Genomic DNA, 7,454 nt, shown 5'->3' with positions numbered 1-7,454 from the left:
AGGTCCACAGACACAAACCTCAGGTTGGCAAACATCCTTTACCTGATAGTGGACAGACTATCAACAGAACACTGATGGCTGCTGGACTTATCACCCTGACAACCATCACTGAATCCATACTCTGGGTAATGCTGTCAGTATCTGGTGAGCCCATCTCTTTTTTATTAAACATGGGGGCATATCTTTCAGTGCTACCAGAACTTTCTGGTCCCCTCTAATATTCCTCTACCTCTATTGTTGGCATTGGCAGAAAACACAGCACCCTTAGACAAACAGGTCTTTTATTCTGTAACCTATTTGACACTTCTCTCTCTCACTTTTTCCTAATTTTACCCCAATCCCTAGCTCCTAACTTTGGTAGGGACATCCTAATCAAATTCAATGCTCCCATTCATTTTAATTTCCAACAAAAACCACCGTAACTCCCTATACTCCTCTGCCTCCTTTACACTCTGATGCTGACCAGATGTTCTTCCAGATTCCTCTCTAACATCTCCGTCAATGTTCCTCCAAACCCACTGTGGCCACCCATCACACTCCTGTTAAGAGTTCTCTATAAGAAACTATCTCCTCCCTTTGATAATCCCATATCACCTCAGACCCCAAGGACTTTGAGGCTTTAAACCCATCATTTCTTGCCTTCACAAAGCTAACAGTCTTTGACCCACCAGCTCTCCTCATAACACCCCAATTCTGGCTGTCTAAAATTCCAGGGTACTTTCTAACTAGTCCAGGATCTGATTAATCAGGCAGTTGTCCCAAATCATCCTGTAATCCCTAACCTTGTGCTCCACTCTCTCATATTCCCTCAACTACAACTCACTTCTCAGTCCTTGATCTTCAAGATGCCTGTTTCACTCTCCCATTAGATCACTCTTCTCAGGATCTATGTGCTTTTATGTGGATGGACCCTGATACTGACTTCTCTACCCAGCTGACCTGGATGACCTTCCTCAGGGCTTTAGAGGCAGTTCCCACTTGTGCAGCCAAGCCTAATCTCATGACCTAATTAATCTTAATCTGAAACTCTCTTCTAGTCTCCTTCTGCAGTATATAGATGATCTACTTTTCTGTAGTCCCTCCCACAATCTTTCTGTTAAACACACTACCCTCCTTTCAAATTTTCTAAATAAATTTTGTTACTTCACCTCCCCTCACAAGGCCAGAGGGACTCAAACCCAAGTTACCTATTTAGGACTCACTCCTCAGTTTTGCACCATTCCCACTGCCTGTAAACAACTCATTCAGGACCTCCTGTTCTCTACTACCAAATGTGATTTTCTCTCTTTTCTAGAGCTAGCTGGTTATTTCCCCATCTGGGTCCCTAACTTTGGCCTCCTTGCTAAGCCCTTCTATCTGCTTCTCACAGTGACCTTTCTGAACCTCTCAACCCTTCTCTTCCCATTAACACCCCCTTCTAAAAGCTAAAGCAGGCCCTCTTGAAGTCCCCCACTTTGGGTCTTCCAGATCCACAATGACCATTTTTTTTCTCCATGACTCAACAGCACCAAACATAATCTTGGGGTTCCTGTCAGATCTTTGGAAACTCCCCCAAGTCAGTGGATTATCTCTCAAAACAATTAGACACATTCAAGGCTCGCCCCCTTGTCCAAGATGCTTGGAGCTGCAGCCCTTTTAGACTCAGAGGCTAACAAATTAACTCTATCTCAACATATTACTATCTCCCCCCCTCACAACCTAAAGGAATTAAACAGCCATCTCTCTGTCCTACCCTCCCCACTACCAATTCAGACTCCAAAAAGTATAAACTTCCTTTGTAGACAATCCACTGATATCTTTCCAAGACTGTAAACCCATAACCCAGTCACATTCCTACCACTTCTCTCAGATAACAACTCAGACCCCCTTCCCTCTTGCTCATGCCTTGACTTCTAGATACCATGTTCTCTCCCTTTCCCCATAATTTAGACATTCCTTTACTCAATGTCCCTTCATGGTTTACTGATGGAAGTTCCTTCATAAATCTTCATCCTATTACAGGATATGCCACAATATCCAAAGATTAGATTATACAGTCAGGGGCCTTACCTCCCCATACCATCTGCCAATAGGCTGAATTAATAGCTTTAACCAATGAATTCAGTTTTGCTCAGAGACAGCGAGTAAACATATATACTGACTCCAAGTGTACTTTTCACATTCTTGACTCCCATACCTACTTAAGGCTGCAAAATGGATGGCTGTAGCAGTCATCCATTGCAAAGGACACCAAGCATCAACCAATCCCATAGCCAAAGGCAATGCATTAGCTGATGCAGCAGCAAAGTAGGCTGCTGACAAGACCCTTCCCCCACTGGTCACCTCTGTTCTTACACGAAGCCTAAGGAAGTCCCCATCACACCCCTCCATACTCCTATTTTCTCTTCCCTACTCCATCTATTCTGCCTCAGAATATAAAGTGTTTCTAACCTGGGACTCCCCTGAAAAATGGCTGGTTTCTAATAGATCACCAAAAAAATTGTTCTCCCTCAGTCTCCAACAGAATCTATTTTTTTTTTTTTTTTGGCTTTCAATTCCTAGTTTCACTCAGGATATTTGCCACCCTTTTAGCTACTTGTGGTGGCAAAACCAGACCTCATTATAAAATGAAATTATAAAAATGTTATGGTAAGAAACCAATTCTAAGGAAAAGGATCAGTTCCCCTCCTCTTCTCTCAGCCTTTCTTCAGGAAACCTAATTCACCATGGGTCCTTACATTTTGGATTGTAGATAACTGTCTCTATATCCTATACTACCCACAATCCCCATGAAAGGTAGATCGCTCAAAAGCCCTCCTAAAACTGCACCTGAGCAAACGAATGCTTGAAACTGAACTTACCTGGACCAAGCTTCTCCCTTGGATCTTCTTTATTTATGAATTTTCCCTGAAAATCCCTCATCTAAGCCCTTTCAAGCTCCTCTATGGCTATCCCTTTGTGCTCCAGGGTTTTCCTCTTTTTTTTTGTGGGAAAAAAAAAAAAAACAGGTTTTGGGCTGGGGATGTGGCTCAAGTGGTAACACGCTCTCCTGGTATGTGCGGGGCGCTGGGTTCGATCCTCAGCACCACATACAAATAAAATAAAGATGTTGTGTCCCCGAAAACTGAAAAATAAATATTAAAAAAGTTCTCTCTCTCAATCTTCTCTCTCTTTTAAAAGAAAAACAGGTTTATTTGGTGAATGCTGATGGCAAACATCATCCATGAAAGACCAGGTGGGAAAGGTGTTTTGATGGGTAAAAACACAAACAACGTGAAAAAGCAAGGGAACAGATTGTTACAAACCAAGATACTCCAATAACTCCACTGACACCACAGGGGAAGAAATGTCAGAAAAAAATTTTAGAATGCACATAGTTTAACTGATCTCTGAGGTAAAGGACAATATAAGGAGTAAAATCAGAGAGAAAATAAAGTTAAGTGAAAGGATCACTTCAATAAAGGATAGAATTTCTGAAAAAAAAATCAACTAGAAATCCTTGAAATGAAGGAATTGATAAAACAAATTAAAACTTCAATTGAAAGCATCACCAACACACTAGATCACTTGGAAGATAGCGTTTCAGGTTATTAAGACAAAATATATAATCCTGAAAACAAAGTTGATGGTGAAGAAAAGATGTTAAGGAACATTATAATGATCAGATCTAGTCACAGAACTATCCCTACTCAATTGGGAAAAAAATAGGCTAAATCTCTTTTAGGAAAGACTGGTAAAGAGATTATAGCCAGTTGAATTTGAATGCATCTTTCAAAGGTATGTTATGGTTTCTAATTTATACAAATACTCTTATATTCCTATAAATTGTGAATTTTTCTCCTATAATTGATACATTTTTATGAATAAGTTAATACAAAATATTTAATTATACTCTTAATTCAATAAATGCCATCCTTTCATGGTGTTTTCTAATGTCGATTGTTAGAATTAAAAATAATATTGCTTGTATGTTCCTCTTGGAACCAATCGTCTTTTTATTATAGTGCTTTCAAGTTGAGATATTTGGGCTCTCTAGATATGCAATCACATCGTTTGCAAATAGTAGTTGACTTTTTCTAGTCCTGTTTTTTACCAAATGTATTGGCCTTACTATGGTTAGTTAATTCCAGAATAAACAAATTACTTGAAATCATGAACTACCTTATTTTATGCAGTACTAGGTTTTGTTGGGGAGTGTTTATGTCACTACAGAAAGCCAATCATACTTTGTTCATACCAAAAAGCACTGTAGTGTTTTAAAAGGTAAGATTATGGAAAGAGGGAATAACTATTTTTAGCAGAAAAAAATATTCGCTTAAGAAACTTCTCTTTACTTTCCAACAAATGAAGAACTGATTTTTCATTTTCCATGTATAATAAACTCTAACAGAATAAATTCTGTGAGAATAAACTACTTTCCTTTCTTCATGAGAAGGTGATTTTTGTCCAATTTTATAGAGAGTGCTTTCAGTTTCTAAGACAACATGTTCCAGGAAAGCAGGCAGAAGCCACATATGAACATGGAGTATTTGAAATTTGGCTGGTTTGAGTTGAATGTGCTATGAGTATAAAATACATGCTTGAATTTATAGATAATACAAAAACTATATAGAAGTAACACTCATAATAGTAATTATATATTTAAATATTTTTGGATACATTGATTTAAGTAAAATATTTTGCATATTTAATCTCATCTCTGTTACATTTTTTACCTGGCTTCTAGAAAATCTGAAAAAAAAACACTTCAGCTTGCTTTACAGTTTTATTTGTCAGCACTATTCTAATAGTGCTTTTTCATTTTAACTGAGATATAATTCACATATCATATGATTTACCATTTAGAAGTGTACAATTCAGTGCATTTAGTGCACTTACAATCTGCACTACCACCATTCTCTGCAGCTTCAGACTTTTTATGAGCCCAGAACAACATCGTATTCATAAGCAGTCATTCTTCATCCCCCTCTTCCCTTCATCTCCTGGCAATCACTAATATTTCTACATGTATAAAACTTCTTCTTAGTATTTCATATAAAAGGAATCATTTCATAGATTATCATTTTGTCTTTATTATTTCACTTACCATAATGTTTTATCAAGACTCATTTAAGTTGTAATGTATCAGTATCTCATATGCTTGTATAGCGCAATAATACGCCAATTGTAATTAAATACTGCAATTCCTTTATCTCCTCCATTTTGGTGAACATTTGGATTGTGTATACTTTTTGGCTATTGTGAATGGTGCTGCGATGGACACTTATAAAAAAAGTGCTTATTTGAGTACCTGTTTTCAATCCTTGGGATTATAGTCATGGGAATGGATTTTCTGGGGCAGATGGCAATTCCATGAAAAACTTTTTGAGGAACAAGAAAACATTTTTACAATGTCTGTGCCACTTATCAGCAATGCAGTAGGGTTCCTGTTTCTCTACATGCTTGCCAACACTTATTTTCTAGTTTTTGATAATAGCAATTACAACAGGTGTGAAATGGTATGTCATTGTAATTTTAAATTGAATTTTTAAAAAGTAAATGATCTAAACATATTTTCACATGCTTGCTAGCCATTTGCTATTTGGGTAGGGATAAATGTCTATTCAAATCCTTTCTCCATGTATTTTTTAAGTTGTTTGGCCTTTATTATTGAGTTATGAAAGTTCTCTATATATTCTAGATAAAAAATTTTATCAAATATATGATTTTCAAAATTTTTTTTCTTTTCTGTAGGCTTTAAAAACCTTTTTCTCTGTCGGCTGTGAATTTTAATTTTCTTGGTTCTTTTTATTCATATACAATATTAGAATTTATTTTGACATAATTATGAAATATAATGATGAAACATACTTTGCACTCATTCAGTCCCCAATATTTCCTTTCCCCTCTCATTCTCTCTCCCCATGTTACCTTACCTCTACTCTGGGGATCTTTTTGCTATATACTTATGGGGTTTTTTAGTGCCTTATAGATATACATGATGGTGAGATTCATTGCAATATATTCACATAAACATATAGGAAAGTTAGATCAGATTCATTCCACTGTTCTTCCCTTATCCTGTCCTACCCCCACCCAAGCATTCACGTGTCTACTCCACAGATTTTGCTTCTATTTTGATGGAACCACTCCCCTATTCTCTCTTTTGATAATGTCTTTGGATGGGGTTTTGTATTTCCTTCACTTTTACAAAGTCTAAATTAACTCTCTTTTTATTTTGTCATTCATGCTTTTTTGTGTCCAATTGAAAAGTACACTGTGAAATTCAAGGTCATAAATATAGGCTCCTATATTTTATTTTAATAACTTTAAAGATACAGCTCATTGACTCATTTTGAGTCAATATATATATTATGGTAGTGAGTTAGGGGTCTAAAAACAATCTTCCATGTTTTCCTTTCCATTTATTCCAGAACCATTAAGATAATTCTTTCACCCATTGAATGACCTTAGCATACTTGCTTAAAGTTAATTATCCATAGATGTATAAGCATAAATTCTGGAATTTAATTCTATATGTTGGGTTGTATGCCTTTCTGTAGGCCAGTATCACATTTATTTTTTTTAAATAAAAATACTTTATTTGTGTGTATATATATATATATATATGTATATATATTATTGGTTATTCAAAACATTACAAAACTCTAGACATATCATATTTCATACATTCGTTTCAAGTGGGTTATGAGCTCCCATTTTTACCCCAAATACAGATTGCAGAATCACATTGATTACACATCCACATTTTTACATAATGCCATATAAGTAACTGTTGTATTCTGCTACCTTTCCTATCCTCTACTATCCGTATCACATTTATGATTGCTGTAGTTTTGTACAGCAAACTGGTTACAACATTGTATTTTTTTTTTTGGCTATTAATGGGATGTAGACATTCCATATAAATTTGAAGAATTTTCTGAAAAAAGGTAATTTGAATTTAGATAGAATTGCACTAAATCCGCTGAGTAGTTTGAGCACTTTTGCAACCTCAACAATATGAAAACTTTCCAATCATAATTTATGACTTTTCATTTTCTTAGGTCTTCTTTAATTTCTCTAACAATGTTTTATATACTTTCATGTACAAGTTTTTCAACTCCCTGAAAAAATTTTTTTTCAGATAGTTTAGTAATACTATCACAAATGGAAGAGTTCTATTTCCTTTGTGGAGTCTTCATTTCTGGTTTATAGAAATATAACTAATTTCTCTGTGTTAATATTTTGTCCTACAACTATGTAAATTTGTTGATTTATTTCACAAATGTTTGTTCACATTCTTTGGAATTTTACATATATAGAATCAAATCATTTGCAAATTGAGAAAAGTTTTGTTATTTTCTATTTACATGCCTTTTATTTATCTTTCTTTTCTAAGTGTTCTATGTAGATCTTTCAGTATAATATTGAATAGCAGTAGTGAAAGTGGGCGATTTTGTCTTATTTCTGATATTAGCAGAAAAGCTTTTGTC

The sequence above is a fragment of the Marmota monax genome, unplaced genomic scaffold, assembly GCF_021218885.2.
Source record: "Marmota monax isolate L192 unplaced genomic scaffold, Marmota_monax_Labrador192_F-V1.1 WCK01_AAM20220418_F8-fsc00769, whole genome shotgun sequence".
NCBI lineage: Eukaryota > Metazoa > Chordata > Mammalia > Rodentia > Sciuridae > Marmota > Marmota monax.
The sequence above is the reverse complement of the archived record's forward strand: the minus strand, read 5'-3'. Positions refer to the sequence as shown.